The 11485-nt window shown below is 43.0% G+C and overlaps 1 long non-coding RNA gene across 2 annotated transcripts in view; it reads left to right on the top strand.

Annotated features, from left to right (window-relative positions):
• The first annotated feature begins 11310 nt into the window (after nt 1-11310).
• Nucleotides 11311-11485, top strand: part of LOC120313467 — a 94345-nt gene continuing 94170 nt past the window's right edge. For both annotated transcript variants that reach the window (XR_005558147.1, XR_005558148.1), the window contains exon 1: nt 11311-11420. This is a non-coding gene — a long non-coding RNA (uncharacterized LOC120313467). The remainder of the gene's footprint in view (nt 11421-11485) is intronic.

Raw genomic sequence — 11485 nt, 5'->3', positions numbered from 1 at the left:
TTGAATTAACTGAAGTTTCTGGATTAATAAGAAACCTTCACCCATAAACCAGCCATAAGAGCAAGTTTGGTCTAGTGATGAAGGCACCAGGCTAGAAATAGGAGATGGTGAGTTCTAGCTCTGCCTTAGACATGGAAGCTGACTGTGTGACTTTGGGTTAATTACCAGGAGACGGTGAGTTCTAATCCCACTTTAGGCATAAAAGCCAGCCAGTGATTTATGCCAATCACCAGGAGATTGTGAATTCTAGTTTCTCCTTAGGCATGAAAGCTGGTTGATTGACTTTGGGTCAATCACTAAGAGATTGTGAGTTCTAGTTTTGCCTTAGATGTGAAAGCCTGCTAGGTGATTTTGGGCCAATCATCAGGAGACAATGAGTTTTAATCCTACCTTAGGCATAAAAGCCTGCTGGGTGATTTTGGGCTAATCACCAGGAGACAGTGAGTTCTAGTTTCTCCTTAGACAGGAAAGCTGACTGGGTGATTTTGGGCCAATCACCAGGAGATGGTGAGTTCTAGTTCTGCCTTAGACATGAAAGCTGGCTGAGTGATTTGGGGCTAATAATCAGAAGACTGTGTGTTCTAATCCCTCCATAGGCAGGAAAGGTAACTGAGTGACTTTGAGCCAATCACCCTCTCTAGGTCCACCTCTCAAGGTTGCTGTTGTTGGGAAAATATGAGGAGGAAGGAATACGTCTACTGCCTTGAGTTACTTATTAAAAACAATAAAGTCTTGATAAAAATAAATAAATGAACCAGGCAGTGTTTGTTCAGCACCATAGGTGGAAAAGCCAGGGATCCAAAGGATAAAACGTGCATTGCAATGCGTGTAATTGTGCAATTGTGGTTAGGCACGGATACCTTTGCTCTGATAAAGTGCAGCCAACTGATTTGCAGCCCCATTAAATTAGCCAGTTGAGCTCTTTTTCTTCGGCATCATTATCCCGGGGTCAGGTCCCTGCCTCACAATTTATCCAAGTCCCCAACTATTTTCTGGGTTCCTGCAGCACGATGCACTATAAATGAACTGCATAAAACTGGGTTCACCCAAACTGCCATAGGAAACAGGTTTGTCTGCTTTACGATTCAACATGTCATGAGGACACAGCCCAGCTGGGACTGGTGACATGGCACCCAGCCTTATTCAACGCAATAATAATACATTAAACTTCTATGCCACCCGACTGGCTGGCGGCAAGCATCACACAGAGAAACTGCAATAAAATCAATAAAGATAGAAAAATAAAAGTTGGCCAGGGTAATAAGGCCAAGAGTCTTGCTCTCCCTCACCAAAGGCCTGCTTGGATGGCTACTGCATTCAGTGGCATAAATAATGCATACATTACTAAATTCGTGCCTCTGCATTTCTCTCTCTGCACAAGGGGCCAGGTGCTGACCTGGTGCCAAGGGAGAGCTCAGGGGATGGACGAAAAAACCCAAGATGGCAGCCTTGAACCCACCATCAAAGCCTTATTTCAATGTTTAAGTGAATATGTGGTTCAGTTGCTTGAAAACTAAGTTCTTGTTCCTAGGCAGGAAAAACCAAACACACGGGTACAGTATAGGTCAGTGATGGCAAAACTTTTAGAGACCGAATGCCCAAACTGCAACCCAAAACTCACTTATGTATCGCCGGGTGGGCATAACCCACTGGGTGGATGTGGCCTCCGTGACCATGGATCCGGGCTCCAGAGGCTTGGAAAAGGCCTCTGGAGCTCGGATCGGGCTGCTGGGGGGCTGCAAAATCGCTCCATGTCCATGGATCCATGCTCCAGAAGTTTGGGAAAGACCTCTGGAGCCCGGATTGGCCAAGGGGGGGGCACGAAATCACTCTGCAGCCATAGATCCGGATGGCAGAGGCCTTTTCCAGGCCTCCGGAGCCTGGATTGGACTGCTGGCGGTCTACAAAATTGCTCTGCAGGCATACCTGGACTCGTGATGGCAGCTTCCGTTCAAAAAAAGGTGCCGGAACTCCGTTCCATGCGTTGTATGACAAAAAAAGCCCTGCCTCCACCATCCAGCCCGGATCCGCCCAGCTCTTGCAGCTGTTCCCTGACTCCCAGTGCACAGAGAAAGAGAGCAAGAGTGCTGGTGCACGTGGAGAGGGGGAGGCGAGCAGCCCAGCCCCATGTCCCTCTGGGGCAATGACGTGCGTGCCTACAGGGATGGTTCTGCATACTGCCTGTGGCACACGTGCCATAGGTTCGCCACCACAGGTATAGGTGGTACCTGGCTCAATAGTAGTAACTGTGAGATGGATTTAGGAGTCCTAGTGGACAATCACTTAAATATGAGCCAGCAGTGTAGGTCAGCAGCCAAAAAGGCCAACACAATGCTAGGCTGCATCAACAGAGGGATAGAATCAAGATTACGTGAAATGTTAATACCACTTTATAAAGCCTTGGTAAGACCAGACTTGGAATACTGCATCCAGTTTTGGTCACCATGATGTATAAAAGAGGTTGAGACTCTAGAACAGGGGTGTCAAACTCACAACATCACGTGATGTGTCACGACATATCGCGACTTTTTTTCCATTGCCAGTAATGGGGTATCGGCATGATGCATCCGGCCGATGGGCTGACAGTTTAACACCCCTGTTCTAGAAAGAATGCAGAGAAGAGCAATGAAGGTGATTATGGGGCTGGAGGCTAAAACCTATGAAGGACAGTTGCAGGAATTGGGCACGTCTAATCTAATGAAGAGAAGGCTCAGGGATACATGATAGCAGTCTTCCAGTATTTGATGGGCTACCACAAAAAAGAGGGGGAGTGTGTGTGTCAACCTACTTTATTTATTTATTTTCTTTGTAATATATTTTATTGACTTTTTAAAAAACATAAATCACTTAATAATTGGTGAACAGTGTGTTGTCTGGGTTTACATTTATAAAACAATCACTAACAATTGATTTCCATAATCCATAATCCACAAAATAGTTTTAGTTGATTTCCTCTTTTCCCACAATATCCTCTTTTGCAAGCATTGAGGTAGTACAATTCTTATTGTTTTGATAGATAACAATTAAATATATAATTTTTCCCCATATTCGTAAAATAATAATCTCATCAATATAATATTTCTTTTCTATCTGATCATTCTAGCTGCCTTATCATAGATCCTGTTACAATCCTTATTTTAATTTCTTTCTCCCACCAAATTCTAGGTATTCTTACTAGTTAAGATTTTCTCAAAAATTAATTACATTTAAAAATTTGACTCTATTTTTTCCATATCTCACACTTTTACATAAAAAATAACATACTACTTAAAATATAAATCCCTCCTAAGCTAATATACATTTATTCCCAAGATTTCTTATTCTTTATCAACCATAATTAAAAATATGTTTAATTTTTAAATATTCCAATTAATACATCTAATCATCTAATCCTTTAACTCTTATTCAAAACATTTTTAATCCATTACAATTTTCTTAAATTCAATCACATTTAAATATCTAAAACATTTCCTTTATCTAAGTCAATTCAACTTTTTTATATTACTCATATCAAGAAAGAGAATAAAAAAGGGGGGAAAAGCATATTAAATTATTTAGGGAACTCATCCCTCTTAGAATGACATATATATTCCAAATCTTTTCTATTTCTTTAACCATATTCAAACAAGTGTATCTTTTTTAAGTGTTCTCTCTGGTAAGTCTCATCATCTATTTTCTTAGTTTCCACTTTAATCTTTTTCTTTTGCCCAATATCTTTCATAATCAATGTATTTTGCTGAATCAAAAGGTTTTTCTGTATGTTCGTAAATGTTATTGTAGATATAAAAAGTAAATCAGGTGAAGTGTCTTTGTACAAGGCTTCTGCCTTTCCATGTTTGTTGAAAATCTTTTTCTTTTTCTTTCTCTCTGCTTCTCTTATCATTTCCTTTCTCTCCGATGTTCCTGACATCTCTACAGTCCATTTTATCCAATCTGTTTTCTTGTCCTCAGATTTATTTTGTAGTCTTACGGAGTAAGTTGTTTTTTCCAATTCTTGTAAAAAATTTTCCACTAGAATTAAATCATGTTTGTTTTGTTAAGTTCCATCTTTAAGTCTCTATTGTCAGTTCTATATCCATTTATCTATTTTATCTGCGCCTTCTCTATTGTTTTCTGGGAATTTTTATGTTGTAGAGGTAATTTGGAAATAGATTGATTTATATTTTCAAACTTATTTTGGATTTCTTTGTGGTTTAAAGTCATTGTTGTTTGAAATAGTTACAGTATATTATATATCTCCTCCTGTGAAGTATTTATGTTTTCATGATAGGTTCTTTCTACATGTCTCTGATCCATGATGGCCAAGAAGACTTCCGGTTTTGCATGGTAGCAACCAGTCACGAGCTTGTGGATTCCCTGCACCCCCGCGGCTAATTTCGCCCTGCCAGGGGACCCTAAATGGGTCTAAGTCACCCAGGAGTGGCGGCAAAGAAAGAAGGGTGCTCCAGCGATTCTGGAATGGCAGTAGCCGTTCCGTTCAACTTGGGGAAAGCCTTCTATCCCGACAGGAGAAAGGCTGCCCATTTTGCATCAACCAGCCCAAGCTACTAGCAACTGAAGTCCAAAAGCACTAACTAGCACAACTGTGAACAGCGTGCTTGAAACTGGGTGAGTAATCCAATCTTCTTTTTTCTTTTTTATATGTAATTTCCTGGAAAAGATCCCCAAGAAACAAAATACCTCTGAAAGGGAAGGAGGGGGATTTCCGCCCCACCCTTATACTAACGGAAGCGGTGAATTAATCTTTTTATGGAGGATCAAACTACATGGAAGTGAAATGTTGCTGACACCTAGTGGTAGATGAAGACTATGACAGCTATGACTTTAATATAAGACTTGGCAAAACCTAGGAAAAGCTAATCTGTGTCTGTGACCTTCAAAGCTTTAACAACAAAGATCAGCTTTGAAAAAAAAAGATAATAATCTGGGCTGTAAACAAAGAGAATTATAAATTTCCGAAAAAAACCTTTTTTGAACTATTTGGATTACAAATATCTATTTAATTGGAACTCTAAAGCTATTTACAGAGAAAACAAAGGAAGAGGGTGTCAACCTATTTTAAAGCACCTGAAGGCAGGACAAAAAGCAACAGATGGAAACTAATCAAGGAGAGAAGCAACCTAGAACTAAGGAGAAATTTCTGGACAGTTAATCGGTTAATCAATGGAACAACTTGCCTCCAGAAGTTGTGGATTCTCCAACACTGGAAGTTTTCAGAAGAGACTGGACTACCATTTGTCTGAAATTGTATAGGGTTTCCTGCCTGAGCAGGGGGTTAGACTAGAAGACCTCCTAGGTTCTTTCCAACTCTGTTATTCTGTTCTATTTTTAAATGCACCTGAGGGCAGGACAAGAAGAAACAGATGGAAACTAATCAAGGAGAGAACCAATCCAGAAATAAATGGAAATTTCCTGACAGTGAGAACAATCAACTAGTGGAATGGAAGTTGCCTCTAGAAGTTGTGGGTGATCCAACACTGGAGGTTTTCAGCAAAAGATTAGACAGCCATTTGTCTGGGATGGAATAAGGTCTCCTGCCTTCAGCAAGGTTTGGACTAGAAGACCTCCAAGGTCCCTTTCAACCCTGTTATTCCATGATTCCAAGTTGCCATCTTGACTTGTTTGCCTCTCCTGAGAATGTCACCACAATGCTTTGTATGAATCCATAAAGCCACTCTTGCCTTCACTCCAGATAAAAATGGAGGGGCATGTTGGACTGGGCAGATTGGTGGAGACCATATCTTTGGCACTCCTTCTAAATTCAGCTGCCTTCCTGGGAGGACTTCCCATTTAGCATTTGTAAGTGGCCTAGGGGCTCCTTAGCCAGGGCCTGGGTCTCCCTTTTCTGCAGCTCTGCAGACCCTACTTCACAGCTGAGCCTCCTTCCCTGGCTCAAGTTGCCTACCTCTCATCTGGCACCTGCCAGAAGCATCACGGTTTGATCCTGTAATCCTTGGCCAACTGGGAGGCATCCACCAGTGCTTGGCCTGGTGTCCTTCTTGTGCTATTGTCGCTTTAAAATGCAGCTGGTACCAAATGACACTTTTGCGCCACAGGCAAGTCTCTCTCACCACGCCAGGCCTGATCACAATCTCTCTCTCTCTCTCTCTCTCTCCCTCTCTCTCTCTCTCTCTCTCTCTCTCTCTCTCTGTGTGTGTGTGTGTGTGTGTGTGTGTGCTTATGTTTATCCGTGTGCACAATGCAGTGTTTAAAAAGAGGAGGTGCATAAATCACCTGGTGTGCATTGGGCATTTTACAATTCTCGCTTTCCCTCCCCTCACCCAGAAACATCCATAAATAAGCTGTCGGTGGGCTCTGCCACTTGTCTCCTGCGGATGATTTATTTGGGGGCGAAGGCATAGATCTTGGTGGGCCTACAGGAGCTGTAAATAATCCAAACTTTAACTGTTGGCTGGGGATTATTTTTGGTGCACAAATACTTCCGTGCACCGGGCGTCCACCTGTTTGTCTTCACCGGCTAGTCTTGCTTGGACCGCCGTGCCCCTGTTTTGGCAGAGGAGCATGGCAGGCAGAAATCCAGGGATGTTGCCAGCATTGCACATCTGGATTAGCACATTATGTTCCGGGAAGGTGCAAAATTAAAGAGAATGTGAGAAGCACTGCCTGGTGGGGAGGCAGCCTTGGACACGATGCTCCTTTTCAAATGTTCTTTTGAGTTTATGGCTCAAAAATGTAATGTTGCTACTACTATCCTTTACTGGAGGATTTTAAGAAGAGACTGGACAGCCATTTGTCTAAAATGGTACAAGGTCTCTTGCTTGAGCAAGTGGTTAGAATGAATGAACCTTTATTATAAAAGTAGAACATGTATACAGTGAGATTGGCTGAGCCTCCCTCCGTGCCCCCCTGCCACAACTTACAGTGATCACAACCCACCAATGTATTACCCCCTGTGAGCTAATTGCACAGCACGCCGGCCTCACAAGTCTATCATGCATAAAATTATGTCTCATTCAAGAGCCTGACAGCCCATGGGTAGAAGCTGTTCTTCAGCCTGTTGGTACGGCTGGATATATTTCTATATCTCCTACCCACTGGTTGGAAAGTAAAGAGGTACCAACCAGGGTGTGAGTCATCCCTGAGAATTTTCCTCACTCTGCCAAGGCAACGGGCCCTGGCGATGTCATCCAGTGGTGTCAGGGAACAGGCCATGATGTTTTGTGCTATGCTCACCACCCTCTGTAATACCTTCCTGTCCGCGGCTGTCAAGCCAGCATATCAAACCACAATACAGAGTGTAAGAACGCTTTCAATAGTAGACCGGTAGAAGAAGATCATGAGTCATCGTTCTACCCTGTTCTTCCGCAAAACCCTGAGGAAGTGAAGTCTCTGCTGGATCTTTCTGGGGACCTGGGCTGTATTAATTTTCCAGATAAGAAGACCTCCAAGGTCCCTTCTAACTCTGTTATTTTGCGACTCTGTTATTCTGCACTTGTGCGATTCTATTATTTTGGTCCATCCTTGTTTGCATTTTGTGGCACAAGACTGCATGGTTCTGGGGATGATATACAGCTCCAGGCTTCAAGAGTCATAAAAAACATCCCATTTCCATCAAGTAAATTGGTCCTTTGCATGTTCCATTTCTTGAATTGAACAATCAGCCAGTGGAACAGATTGCCTCCAGGAGTTGTGGGTGCTCCATCATTGAAGGCTTTCCAAAAGAGACTGGACAACCATTTATCTGAAATGGTGTAGGATCTCTTGCTCAAGCAGTGGGTAGGACTAGTCGAACCCCCTGCTGAAGCAGAAGACCCCATATCATTTCAGACAAATGGCTATCCAGTCTCTTCTTGAAAACCTCCAGTGATGGAGCACTCACAACTTCTGGAGGCAGGTTGTTCCACTGGTTAATTGTTCTAACTGTCAGGAAGTTTCTCCTTAATTCCAGGTGGCTTCTCTCCTTGATTAGTTTCCATCCGTTGCTTCTTATCCTGTCCTCAGGTGCTCTGGAGAACAGCGTGACCCCCTCTTCTTTGTGGCAGCCCCTCAAATATTAGAAGACTGCTATCATGTCACCCCTCATCAGGAAATTCTTTCTTCCATATCAGCTTCTGCAGCAGGAAGGACCTGCATGGTATCAAGGATTTGGATCAGTGCCCCAGAAAAGACCTCACCACTTTTGTTCTGGCCATCAAAAGAGTTACAAGGCTTCTGGGTCCAGATCTTTGGGGCTAAGAGAAGAGAATCTGCTTCTTTTTCAGATGCTGCTCCTTTGTTTCACAATGGGTCATTTTTAAAACAAGGTGTTTATGCTTGTTCCATTTGCTTGAAATCACTCTGGCCAACGGAAGATGTGAGTTTCACATTTTTAAGGGAAGGAAATCAAGGAAGGAGCAGTTTGAGTCTATTGGGGAGACCCAGGTCCAAATCCCCATCCGGTCATGCAGATCACTGACTCAGTTTACATAAAACGCTTAGCGTAATTGAGTTGCTGATTTAACTCATTTTCTGGGTTTATACAGTACACTGACTCATAAATTAACTATTCAGGCTAAGTTATACAATCTAGGACATGAAAGACACACTCCATTTCTAACCAAAGCAAAAACCGGTCAAGCTTAGTATGCTGTACGAATGGAACTATTAACATTCAGCAGGGATAACACAATCCAATCTGCTCCACAGGGATCAAAGCCAGGAAAATCTCCATGATGTTGCCTAAGGCCAAAATGTCATGCCCATGTAACTGGGACCCACAGAACACGCAACATCACGGGCTGTGGCCCCATAGAACATATAGGGGGTTCTTATCTTATCATTTGAGTCCCTGTTGCCTCCTGGTTCTTGGCCTGGTCTGTGGACTTTGGGGGTGAGAGAGAGACCCCAGGTCTCCAGAGGATTCCAGACAAATCAGTTTGCACGCACATAAGAGGGTACATGGATGTACAGGGTAGTCCTCGGCTTACAACCACAATGGAGCCCAAAATTTCCATTGCTAAGCAAGATGTCATGGTTCCGACAGATGAAACTCTTCAAAAGAACTTTGAGGCATTGTTTACCTTAAAGAATCTTTATTTTGAGTAGCATAACATCGGCACTGCATAATCAAAGTCAAAAACTGAATTCCCCTCTCCTAAGCACATAGTATCAAAGCACAATTCCCTCCTCCAATTAACAGTCATAAATCACATTCCCCAATTAGCTTGAAGCGAGGGCTTCCTCTCCAGTTCTCCAGCCCGTCACTTCCTTATCAGCTCTGGTTACAATAACCTTGTTTCTCACCCTAGGTTTAAAGTTGTTATGTCTAGCTGGACTCTCATTCACATCCTCCCTCCCAGCATCATGTAACTCTAAAAGCAAAAGGTAAAAGATGGCTACATTTCCATCTATTGTCAATGCAAAAACATCCGATGTTAGCAGCATTGACACAAGACTTTGTTAAATCGGTTTTGCCCATATTATGACCTTTCTTATCACAGTTCTTAAGTAAAATCACTGCCATTGTTAAGTTAGTAACACTCTTGTTAAGTGAATCCAGTTTTCCCCTTGACTTTGCTCATCAGAAGATCACAAAAGGTGATCACATGAGCCCGGATACTGCAAATGTTCATCATGTGACCGGGGATGCTGCAACAATGGTTGTGAGTCTGAAAAGTGTCCGTAAGTCCCTTTTTGCAGGGCTGTTGTAATGTCAAACAGTCACTAAATGAATGGTTGTGAGTTGAGGACTACCTTTATATATTTCGGGGGGGGGGGCTGGAGACTGTGTGTCCCAGTTGTTGCTGAACTCACTCAAAATTCAGCACAGATGCTAAGCACATGAAGATCTCCCTGATCTGGATGTAGTGATGGTAGTGATAACAATGGACTTTTTGTAACTGCAAATCAAGACTTCTGTGGTGGAATGTGGTCTGGGAGGGAGGGGATGCTTCCCAGAGGGCAAAGAAACAGCTGAGCTCAGGAAGTTTGGTCCATAGGAAAAGGATTAAGATGTCTCTTCCCTAGCAGTTCACAGAATAAATCTATAATTTTGCAGATAATTGCTTTAGTCTGGCAAGATTCTGTCTGTAGGTGGAGAACAATAAGGGAAACCACTGAGAAGTAACTCCATGAAATCAATCTTCCAGAAACTGGGAGACTGTAAATTCTTATCCCCCCTTAGGCATGAAGGTTAGCTGGGTGACCTTGGGCCAATCACCAGGAGATAGAGAGTTCTAGTCCAGCCTTAGGCATGAAAGCTGGCTAAATGATTTTGGGCCAATCGCCAGGAAATGATGAGTTCCAGTTCTTCATTAGGCATGAAAGCAAGCTGGGTGAGTTGGGATCGATCACCAGGAGATAGAGAGTTCTAGTCCCACATTAGGCATGAAAGCTGACTGGTGAGCTTAGGCCAATCACCAGGAGATGGTGAATTCTAGTCCCGCCTTAGGCATGAAGGTTAGCTGGATGACCTTGGGCCAATCACCAGGAGATAGAGAGTTCTAGTCCCGCTTTAGGCATGAAATCTGGTTGGGTGACTTTGGGCCAATCACCAGGAGACTGAGAGTTCTAGTGCTGCTGTAAGCATGAAAGTCAACTGGGTCCCTCTCTTTCCATCCAACCCACCTCCCAGGGTTGTTCTTGTGGGGAAAATAGGAAAAGAAAGAATATTAGATATGCTCACTGTCCTGAATTATTTATAAATATAATGAATGCAGGATCTTTTTTTAAAAAAAAAATAAATTAAAAAAGGCATCCAGCAGCTTGCTCCTGAAAAGAAAACGGCACAGTTAGAACTGGGCTCTCTTTGAAATTCAGTCTTTTATCCAAGTATTGTGAATTTAAATCGCACAGCTTCTGTTCAAGCCTTTGAACAGGACTGGCTGTCAGTTTAGAATGGGTCACTTTATAGATTATAGCGCCCCTAAGGATCCTGGGAATTGTAAACCATAATAACCACAGTGCCGTTATGTGTGTGTGGTAGCGATGGGAGCCGAAAGTCTTCACTACAGAGAACTTCTGGCTGGAGAAAGTGTCTTTAAGCCCTCTTGGATTAAGGAGAGCATTAAACTTCCATCAGCATCACACGTGGCTTCCATGTCATCAAACCGAGCTCTGAGATTGTCTGCAAGTAGGTCACAAAAGTGGATGAAAGCGGACTGTGTGGTGTCTTTGAAGGAGTTGGACACACAACAGTCGGCTGGGGTTTCAGTGTGTTCAAACTATCTGGAACAATTGATTGAAAAGAATACTTTGCTCGTTAACTCCATCGTCAGAAGACAGGAGCGCAGAAACAAGAGCCCGCTTGGGGATTGGGGATAATTACAGGAAGATTATAGAAAGCATTAAGAGCCGCCAGCAAAGGCCAATTTGGAACCTTAATTCCGTTGCGGTGATACTTGGCGAATCCCAACCGAAGCGTGAAAGAGGCCTGGTTGATTGGGAGGAAAAGCGAGGAAGATCAGCCGGCTGGATTTAAGGTGAAGCTCTAGCTAAAATTGGCTTTCATTGAAGATTAGAGTAACGTTTGTGTTTACCTGGAAAT

The sequence above is a fragment of the Crotalus tigris genome, unplaced genomic scaffold (assembly GCF_016545835.1).
Source record: "Crotalus tigris isolate CLP2741 ecotype Arizona unplaced genomic scaffold, ASM1654583v1 scf7180000018684.1183181, whole genome shotgun sequence".
NCBI lineage: Eukaryota > Metazoa > Chordata > Lepidosauria > Squamata > Viperidae > Crotalus > Crotalus tigris.
The sequence above is the reverse complement of the archived record's forward strand: the minus strand, read 5'-3'. Positions and strand labels throughout refer to the sequence as shown.